At 44.5% G+C, this 11,322-nt stretch overlaps 1 pseudogene; it reads left to right on the forward strand.

Moving 5' to 3' along the window:
- The first annotated feature begins 1,108 nt into the window (after nt 1-1,108).
- On the forward strand, nt 1,109-10,492 carry LOC146379895 (E3 SUMO-protein ligase ZBED1-like; annotated as a pseudogene).
- Nucleotides 10,493-11,322: the final 830 nt, after the last annotated feature.

Consider the following 11,322-nt stretch of genomic DNA (forward strand, 5'->3'; position numbering starts at 1 on the left):
TGTTGAGAAGGATGCTACTGCCCATCATAAGGATGACAATGACCATAGTTCAGTTTGCTTTCTAATTATTTGGCGATCATCAAATGAGGCATAAAAATGATTTGTACTGAACACAGTTTAATTATACATTTTTTTTTACATTAATTTAAATTTATTTCCAAAGTTTAAAACACACCAAAATGATGAGAATGACAAAATATAACCTTTTAATAATAAACAAAATTACTATTATTGTATTTATAATAAAGTAGATTTTTATAACGCCTTTCAAGAATTCCAAGGATGCTTTAAAAAGCAGTTTAAATAAACAAAACTATATAAATAAACAAATCAAGGGTAAAGAGAACAGCTATAGACACTTTCATTGCTTTCATTACTCTAACATTGTTTTAATTTATTTGTATCCTTATAGTTCCTATTATAAGGTGTCAAGTCATGCACGGCTCAGCTGGCTGGAGTGTTTACACACATCTTCAACCTTTCCCTCTCTCAGTCTGTAGTCCTAGCCTGCTTCAAAACAGCCACCATTGTTCCCATACCCAAATCCTCCACCATCTCATCACTGAGCGACTGGCGACCGGTAGCCCTGACCCCCATCTTGAGCAAATGCTTTGAGAGGCTGGTCAGGGACTTCATCTGCTCTGCACTCCCCGACTCACTGGACCCTCTACAATTTGCATTCACTGATGACATCGTAATGAACACTGGTGCTCCTTTCCTGTACTCACTCTACACCTACGACTGCATGGCCACTAGCAACTCCAACATCATTGTTAAGTTTGCGGATGACACAAGAGTGGTGGGTCTTATCACCAAAGGTGATGAGACGGCTTACAGGGAGGAGGTCAGCACCCTGAAACACTGATGCCAAGAGAACCATCTCACCCTCAATGTCACAAAGACAAAGGACTTGATAGTGGACTTCTGGAGGTGTAGAGAAGCACATACCCCCATCACCATCAATGGCGCTACTGTGGAGAGAGCGAGCAGCTTCCGTTTCCTAGGTGTACATCTGGCAGAGGAACTCACATCGTCTGTTCACATGAACAAAACAGTGAAGAAGGCGCAGCAATGCCTCTTCTTTCTCAGGAGACTGAAGAGATTCGGCATGAGCACCCACATCCTCAGGACCTTCTACCGCTGTGCCACTGAGAGCATCCTCACTGGATGCATCACCACCTGGTATGGCAACAGCACCGCCTGCAACCACAAAGCTCTCCAGAGAGTGGTGCAGTGTTCCAAAAGGATAATTGGAGGTGAGCTTCCCTACCTCCAGGACATCTACAGGAAGCGGTGCCTGAGGAAAGCGGGGAGGATCATCAAGACTCAAGTCACCCCGGCCATAAACTGTTCAAACTACTTCCGTCAGGCAGGAGTTACGGCAGTATCCAGTCTCGAATCAGAAGAGTGAGAGGGACAGCTTTTTTCCATCAGGCCACCAGACTGCTGAACACTTCATAGACACCTCACTTTCACTTACCAGAACTTCGACACTTGTGCACTCCATATTGTAAACATATGCCATTTCTTTTGCATAACGTTCATACTGCTGACCTCTGTACATTTAATATATATGTATATACATGCACACACACACATACATATGTGTGTGTGTGTGTGTGTATATATATATATATATATATATATTAGGGGTGCAACAATACATGTATCAGTATTGAACCGTTCGATACAGTGCTTTCGGTCCAGTACGCATATGTATCAAACAATACAATTTTTTTTATTTATTTTATCAACTTTTCTTCTGATGATGCTGTCTGTGTTGAGACCTCAGTGGATCAGTGCGTTCGACTACTCTGCCTAGGCTGCACATTTGAGCGCTGATCCACTGAGCGCAGCGCAAGCTAGCGAAACCGAAACTAAGCTCGTTGCAACATGGCAACTGCCTCAACGCTACCCGAAATTGAACCTCCTCCACCCTCATTCAGATCTGGCGTTTCGAACTATTTTGGTTTTCATGTGAAGTATGATCCTGATGGTAAGCGCGTCATGGACAAAAGTAAACAGTATGTAGGATGTGCCACGCAATGCTCAATTACATTGGTGGGAACTACTGCGTTAGTGCAGTTAGCTCATTAACGTGTTGACGCTGTCCAGCCCCACGCACGGGCGATCAGCGGTAACTCGTTAACGGAGATTTACCACATTATGGTGTTAACATCATTTTAAGGAGATTAACGCTGACAGCACTAGTGGGAACACAGAGAATATGACTACACATTTACACCGACATCATCCTAGTGTAAAGACAAGTGGAAACAGACAAAAAAAAACAAACCCAAAAAGCATGCATGATACAAACTTTACAGATTCAGTAAAATTAACAAGTGGTGGAGGCCAGCAGGTGGATGAGGGAGATCGGAGGCAGGAGGAGGAGAGACCCGAGGCGGCCGCCGGTCCGAGCGTCAGGTGAACTGAACTTCAGGTAAGAAGTTATGACCTGCAGTCTATCTGGGTCAGATATAAACCACATTTAGGTGGAGTTTATTTTCGTTGTGCTGACTTTTTACAGTCAGTTACAATAACTCTTACTGCGTACTAGCTAGCATGACGGAGTTTCTACACAGCTGGGTGGGTGCTTTGATGTTACTGAAAGTGAACTTTATTTTATTCATAAGGTTAGTTAGTAGAGTTGCCAACTGTCCCGTAATAAGAGGGATTTGTCCCGCATTCAGAGAAATTATTACGCATTTCGTGTTGAGCTGAGAAGGGACGCAGTTTGTCCCGGACTTCAGCTAGAATGGAAAAAGACACAAAGGTGGATTAATTCTGTCGTTACGCTGCACAGCTGCCTCTTCTTCTCTCATTCTCTCCCCTCTCTCTCCTGTTGCTACTTTAATCATGAAACTGATCAATGATCAGCTGACCGGCTTTTCTCTCTTGTTTGTTTATCGGCCACTTTGCGCCAGAAAGAGGAAACCGCCGGATGTCGCACTAAACAACAGCAGCACGTTTAAGCTTGATCAGCTGTTGTTAGAATTTATTTAATATTAATTTCTAGTATCAGCTGAGGTTTCATGGAGCCACAGCTCCAGGTCATGATATCGGTTTGGTTATTTGGTGAGAGGGAAACCAGGAGATGTCCTTACTGAATCATCAGAGCTGAACAGGTGATGGAGAAACAGGTTTACCTCTTAGGTGACATGAATGAGTTGAAGGGAAGTTATGAACTGTTTCTGAGAGACAAATAACACCAATATCATTTTCTAAGTAGCTGACAGCTGGTAACTGTGCAGGGGCGGGTCTGGCAAAGTTTTGCCAGGGGGCCAGGTGGGGCATTAACAGGGAAAGGGGGGCACAAAGAAATACTTTATTATTTTCATTTAAAATGTCTGGCTGTTATTAAATAATTATCTGAATCTTACAACCAAAGTTTTTATCTGATGTAAAATGTATAGAAATCATACATATGCCAACAAGACTGTACATCACGGTCACAACAGTGTTTGTTTTCATTCAAAGGCTATATGGCTTTAATACTTGGTGGGCCGGTCTCTAGTCAAGCCCGGGCTGTTTTTTTGTCCCGGTCCAGCCCTGGGCACGACACGCAGTGAATTAATCTGAGAAGGTGCATCAAAAAATAAATGGCCGCGCCAGCGGTGCACATCACAAATCAGCTCGCATAGACACATTAGTTGTGCCCCTTCTTAATAACGGTATCTTAGCTAACAAACCCAACTACCAGATTCAACTTGTAATTGGCTAAAAATAACTTACTGGTGAGAGGGACGTTGTTAGCTTTCCACATTCCGACACTTCAAAAGCTTCAGGAGCTTTCCGCTCAGCACAGCATCAGCACCACGGAAATACATGGATACATCCGTAGACTCGAGACACAATGCATTTTTGGGACTTTCAGGTGTATGGACCAATGTTTTATTTTCTGATCAAACCAGAAATCTTTAATGAGCAACTAGATTTGTCTCGCATTAACTGGCTGAGTTAATGCCAGTTAATGCAACATTGAAGCAGCTGGTATCCACAGCTGTGTGTGTTCATGGAGCTGCATTTTCACCTGCTGGACATCACTACCTGACAAGTTTAACTGTCCTCAGAACATTGCAGAGGCCTTATTGACAGTATTTGGCTCTACATATCTGTGTGAGCAGGTTTTCTCTCACATGAGTGTCCTCAGGTAGCTGTCTGAATGCTGGACACTCAGAGACCTGTGTCTCTGAGTGGGAGACCAGAGATCATATTAACATGTGTGTCTCAACAAACATGCCATATTGGCTCAGTTTATTTTTCTTATCATTGTTGTGAGGAGACCATAATTAGCATTTGTATTTTCTGTTGTACAGTCCATTTGCTGTTATGGATAAAAAGTGTCTTTTTTTGTTTCAAAATACCTGATAACTATTCGCTGATAGCTGCCAACATATGCAAACAAATATAATCCTATAAAGTGGTTCTATATAGTGTGTAACTGTTCATATAGAGCGTTACACACTATACGCTAATGCAATCATATGGCACACTGACTTCTGAGGAAATTTTAAATGGCACTCGTCATGAGAAAGGTTGCCTACCCCTGCCCCAGAAGAAGGGTATAGTATAGCTTTTATTTTGGAAAGAGCCCTTTCTCTGTAATAAACTCTCTTTTTCAAAGATGAGTGATTTCTCGATCAGATAGATTTTTTTTTATTATTTTGTTGTTTCAGCAACATTAAATTTAAAAACTGTACTTTTGAGTTAAAATATATATTTATAATTTTAATAAATGACAAATTAAAAAGGTATGAACATTTTTTTGTATTGAAAAAATATCGAACCGTATATATGTGTATATATATATATATGTGTGTGTATATACATATATATATATATATATATATATATATATATATATATATACACACACACATATATATATATATATATATATATATATATATATATATATATATATATATATATAAATATTCCCCACTCGCCCCTGTGGGCGGTCAATCCTTCAAGCTCGGGTCCTCTGCCAGAGGCCTGGGAGCTTGAGGGTCCTGCGCAGTATCTAAGCTGTTCCTAGGACTGCGCTCTTCTGGACAGAGATCTCCGCTGTTGTTCCCGGGATCTGCTGGAGCCACTCGCCTAGCTTGGGAGTCACCTCGATCACTACGGCCGTCTTCTCATGTTTGTCTACCACCACTATGTCCGGTTGGTTAGCCACCACCATTTTGTCCGTCTGTATCTGGAAGTCCCACAGGATCTTAGCTCGGTCATTCTCCATCACCCTTGGGGGCATATCCCATTTTGACCCCGGGACTTCCAGGTTATACTCGGCACAGATGTTCCTGTACACTATGCCGGCCACTTGGTTATGGCGTTCCATGTATGCCCTGCCTGCTAGCATCTTGCACCCTGCTGTTATGTGCTGGATTGTCTCTGGAGCATCTTTACACAGCCTGCACCTGGGGTCTTGCCTGGTGTGATAGACCCCAGCCTCAATGGATCTTGTGCTCAGTGCTTGTTCCTGTGCTGCCATGATTAGTGCTTCCGTGCTGTCTTTCAGTCCAGCTTTGTCCAGCCACTGGTAGGATTTCTGGATATCAGCCACCTCCTCTATCTGCCGGTGGTACATACCGTGCAGGGGTCTGTCCTTCCATGATGGTTCCTCGCCTTCCTCCACTTTCTTGGGTTTCTGCTGCCTGAGGTATTCACTGAGCACGCTGTCAGTTAGGGCCATCTTCGTGATGTATTCGTGGATGTTCGTTGTCTCATCCTGGACTGTGGTGCTGACACTCACCAGTCCCCGGCCCCCTTCCTTCCGCTTAGCGTACAGCCTCAGGGTGCTGGACTTGGGGTGAAACCCTCCATGCATGGTAAGGAGCTTTCTTGTCTTGATGTCAGTGGCTTCTATCTCCTCCTTTGGCCAGCCTATTACCCCAGCAGGGTACCTGATCACGGGCAGGGCGTAGGTGTTGATGGCCCGGATCTTGTTCTTACCGTTCAGCTGACTCCTCAGGACTTGCCTGACCCTCTGCAGGTACTTGGTGGTTGCAGCTTTCCTAGCTGCCTCTTCATGGTTCCCACTCGCCTGTGGGATCCCCAGGTACTTGTAACTGTCCTCTATGTCTGCAATGTTGCCTTCTGGTAGTTTGAACCCTCCGTTCTGACTACCTTCCCTCTCTTTGTTACCATCTGACTACACTTCTCCAGCCCGAACGACATTCCGATGTCATTGCTCTATATCCTGGTGGTGTGGATCAGTGAATCGATGTCTCGTTCACTCTTGGCATACAGCTTGATGTCATCCATGTACAGGAGGTGGCTGACAACTGCTCCATTCCGTAGTCGATATCCGTAGCCAGTCTTGTCAATTATCTCACTGAGGGGGTTCAGGCCTATGCAGAACAGCAGTGGGGACAGAGCATCTCCTTGGTAGATCCTGCACTTGATGGTGACTTGTGCTATGGGCTTGAGGTTGGCCTCCAGTGTTGTCCGCCACATCCCCATTGAGTTCCTGATGAAGGCTCTCAGGGTCCTGTTGATCTTATATAGTTCTAGGCATTCCAGGATCCAGGTGTGGGGCATTGAGTCATAGGCCTTCTTGTAATCAATCCAGGCAGTTCACAGGTTGGTCAGTCTGGTCCTGCAGTCTCGGCTGACTGCTTGGTCTGCCAGTAGCTGGTGTTTTGCGCCTCTGGTATTCTTGCCCATTCCTTTCTGTGCCCCGCTCATGTATTGACCCATGTGCCTGTTCATCTTAGCCGCTATGATGCCTGACAGGAGCTTCCACGTGGTGCTGAGGCAATTTATTGGTCGGTAGTTGGAGGGGACCGGTCCCTTCTGGAGGTCCTTGAGGATCAGTACTGTCCGGCCTTCGGTTAGCCATTCCGGGTGTGTCTTATCAACTAGCAGCTGGTTCATTTGTGCTGCCAGGCGCTCGTGGAGTGCAGTCAGCTTCTTCAGCCAGTAGGCGTGAACCATGTCAGGGCCTGGTGCTGTCCAACTCTTCATACTGGAGACCCTTTCTTGGATATCTGCCACTGTGATGGTTACTGGACTCTGTTCGGGGAGGTTGCTGTGGTCTTCCCTCAGATCCACTAGCCACTGAGCATTGCCGTTATGGGTTGCGTCCTTCTCCCATATGCTCTTCCAGTATTGTTCTGCCTCCAGCCTTGGTGGTGCTGTTCTCATATTGTTCTCCTGCCACTGAGAGTACACCTTGGCTGGTTCTGTGGAGAACAGCTGGTTTATTCTCTTGCCTTCTATCTCTCTGGTGTACCTCCTCAAACGGCTGGCCAAGGCTGTGAGTCGTTGCTTGGCAGTTTCCAAGGCATGGACAGCTTCCTGTACTTCTTAGGCACCTTCCTCATCGCGCCTTTCTGCAACTCCGATAGTTGGCTAACCTCCCTCCGTGCTACCTTGATCTTAGCCTCTAGCCTTCTTCTCCATGGAGGGTACTGCCCCTTGTGGCTGTTCAACTTGTAGCCAAGCATCTCACTGATCACTGCTGCCGTATTGTAGATCAGCTTGTTAGTGTTGGTAATCGTGGCTGAAGGTATCATCCGTAGTGCTGCATTAACATCATCTAGCAGACCTTCTGAGGGTACTTCACGTAATCTGACATTATGTATATATATATATGTATGTATGTATGTATGTATGTATGTGCATATATTCTTATATTTGGCTTGTTTCTTATGTTTCTTGTATTTTGCACAAAACTGTTGCTTGTTGCTTAATTCTATGGTGGCCTATCTTAATTTGTTACTATCAGGATGTCCTCAAAACTTTCTGAAAAACTTTCTGTTAATCCAAAATGTTGCAGCAAGAGTACTGTCAGGGACTAAAAAGAGAGAGCAGATTTCAGCTTTACTGGCTTCCCTTCATTGGCTCCCTGTTAAATCTAGAATCGAATTTAAAATCCTGCTTCTCACATTCGAAGTCTTGAATAATTAGGCTCCATCTTATCTTAATGACCTTATAGTACCATATCCACCAATTAGAGCACTTTGCTCTCACACTGCAGGCTTACTTGTTCCTAGAGCATTTTACTAGCTGGGACCACATCCTCGGTAACGATGAGTGATGAGAGATGTATGAACAGGTGCTGCGGTTTGGGGAAGGCCTCGAAGGGGACTGGCAACGGCTCCCGGGCCGGGCAGATCCCCATGTACTAACGAGAAATGAATGAAGGAAAAGGAAGAGAGGAGAAGAGGAGAACAGAGGGAAAATGGGGGGAAGGGTGGGGCATGAAAATGAGAACAGCGGGTATTGGCGAAGGGGGCATTTATAGCCTGAGGCCAGAGAGGGTGTGAAGGAGGAGTGGTCCCGCTCCTGAAATTCAGATTATATCTCCACTTCACTGGCTGGGACCACATCCGGGCAGATCCCCAAAGAAGGCATCCCCTATGGGAGGTAAGACTGGACGTTACGGAGGTAAGGCGTGCTGAGATTTTCTGAGGTGGAGTTAATGGGTTAGCGATTTGAAGGGACTTTGTTTATTTTGAAGTAGTATATAGGTGTGGGGCTGCCCGATTGTTGGTTTTGCTTCGTTTGAGGGAGAAAATGAGGCAGTCTTCAGAAACTGGTTTGATGTCGCTCAAGCTCAAGGTGAAGATCCAGATGGGATTTCCAAGATGAGGAGGTGAATTCAGAACAGCGCAAGAAGCCGAAGAACGCGAGCAGGAACATGGCTTCGAGTGTGCGTGCCACGAAGTAGTCGTTGTACTATAGCTGGAGGGTAGAGATGCAGCGATGTAGAAGATCTGAAGTTAGGGGTAAGCGGTGTAGGGTTGTGACAGGAGACTAACACTGGAGACCTTTGATGAGTAATGATATCTGGGATGACGTAATGGTTGGACATGGTGAACCTGTGAGCAGTTTGGCAAAGAAATTGATGCCGCTGAGGTATGTCTTTATTGTAGGAATTTTGATGCTCAGAAACCAGAAAGCGTAAGATATGAAGCTGGAAAAGGTTGCAATGTCGAATGACAGGGAGGGAAGTGGTCAAATAGGAGGACAATGGGCTTGCTTCAAGACTATTTCTAATTGCTTTTCGGGAGATGCTGATGAGTTCTGCATCTCCTAGTCGACTACGACTAGGTCAACTAGGTTGTCGTAGGATGGAGCTTCTTGACCAATCGTGGCCACACAGTAAGGCTGCGATGACTACCCGGTAGATTTGAAAATGGCTGACGAAGGGAGGGACCGCTTGTGGGTAGGACAGCTGATTGTCAAAGAAGAAAGTCATGCTGTTCCAGTTAGTGAGCAGAAGTTGCCAGAGACACAGTTCGGCTCTGGAAGAGCTATCCAGCGTGATGGAGTCAGTGAGTGATGGTTTAGATGCTGTGAGTGAAAGCAAGTAAAAGATAAAGGAGTGGCCTTGAGGGATTATGTGTAGAGCGAAGTTTAAGTGTCCCAAAAGGGAGAGCAGCTGTCGTTTGGAGCAAGTGGGAGCGAGGAGAATGTTTTGGAGGAGAAGAGCAATGCAATTGAGCTTTTCGATAGGCAGGCCTGGAAATGTTCAGTGTCAAATAGGGATGTAAGAAAATATCGATACATTAAAATGTAATGATACTGAATCAATATTCAAAATCAGTGTTATCGATTTTTTTAATTGAAAAATTACATGCATTTACTGTGTATTTCTTTTGTATGTTGCAATTCAAACTCCGGCCACTTGTTTGCAGTTTTTACCGCCTTTACGTTACGGAAAAACGCGGTCTCGCAATAACTGTAGAAGCGTCTAGTTTGCCAAAAACCAACGAAGTAGAACAGTGGATGTGTGGCCAATTGTGCTAGCTAACTGATGACCGAAGAGGAGAGGATACAGCCGGCCCCAGCAGCTTTCAAAGCTGATGTGTGGACTTAGTTTGGATTTACGACAAAAGAAGGCAGTAAAGACTATGACAAGAGCTATGCAGTCTGTCAAATATTCGGGTAACACCACAAATTTATGAACACACGTGTGTAGACACCATAGCGATGTAGTGTCAAATGCTAATTTTAAAACGAAACGAGGTGATCCCGCTCAACGGACAATTGAAGAAGTTAACTTTTTGAAACTACCAGCAACTTCAACTCGTACAAAAAAAATAACGCAGTCAGTACTTGTTTTTATTTGCAAAGACATGCGCCCTCTGAGTGTTGTGGAGAATAAAGGATTTCGTAATATGATTAAAACGCTGGAGCCCCGTTACACCATTCCTTCCCGACAACACATCACGGACATTGCTCTGCCAAAGTTGTACCAAGAAGTCAAAGCGACAGTGCTGGACTCTCTCAGCTTGGCAGAGACAGTTGCTTTGACATGCGACACTTGGACTTCGAGAGCCACTGAATCGTACGTAACTGTTACAGCACATCACATAACGGACCAGTGGAACCTTCAGTCTCATGTACTACAAACCCGAGCCATGCATGACAGTCACACAGGTGAACACATTGCAGCGTTACTAACTGACGCTGTGGCTGAATGGGGATTGAACACAAAGGACCTTGTTGTTGCACCAAACATGGCTCTCGCGGCTAAACGCACATACAATGTTTTGCACACTGTCTGAATCTCGCCTCACAGAAAGCACTGAAAATACAATCCATGGTGCGACTTCTCGGGAGGATCCGACGTGTAACAGCCTTTTTTAGGCGCAGCACCACAGCCAGCAATCAGTTGAAGCAGAAACAGTGCCTCCTTCAGCTACCAGCTCAGAGATTGATCACGGATGTAATTACAAGATGGAACAGCTCCTATGATATGATAGAACGATTTTTAGAACAGCAACCAGCCATCTGTGCGGCTCTGCTTTCTGCAGAAGTTAGGAAGAGTGAAAAAGAAATTTTCACATTAAGTGAGTCTGACATCATATGTGCAGAAGAACTTGTCAGGGCACTCAAGCCTATGAAGGACGCCACCCTGGTGATGTCAGAGGAGAGCATGCCAACCCTGTCCATCATTGCTCCTCTTCATGCCAAGCTTGTGATGGGTGCACAAGAAAGTGTTGATGATACACCGACAGTAACGGACATTAAGACTGCCATAGCAGAAGATCTGGGAAGTTTGGTATTTTGGTTGAGTCTCATAAGCACTTTTATTTAAATGAGTAAATTCCCTTTGTCAGGTTTTACTAAAAGTGTTCCATTGATGGATGCACTTTATTTTATTAGCACTTAATTTTAATAGCATTTTACATTGTTTGTTAATGTTTACTTGGATGGATTCTTCAAGCAGTTTCATTTTTGATTTATATTTGTTTATGTTAAGGTCACATAAAAAGTGCTTTGTTTTAATGCTTCATAGAGCAGTTTTGGATAAGTATTTTACAATCATAGTACTTAGTAAGTAAGACCTCAGTGTTACATTGT

The sequence above is a fragment of the Perissodus microlepis genome, chromosome 9 (assembly GCF_051167445.1).
Source record: "Perissodus microlepis isolate ML-2025 ecotype Zambia chromosome 9, ASM5116744v1, whole genome shotgun sequence".
Classification (NCBI taxonomy): Eukaryota; Metazoa; Chordata; class Actinopteri; order Cichliformes; family Cichlidae; genus Perissodus; species Perissodus microlepis.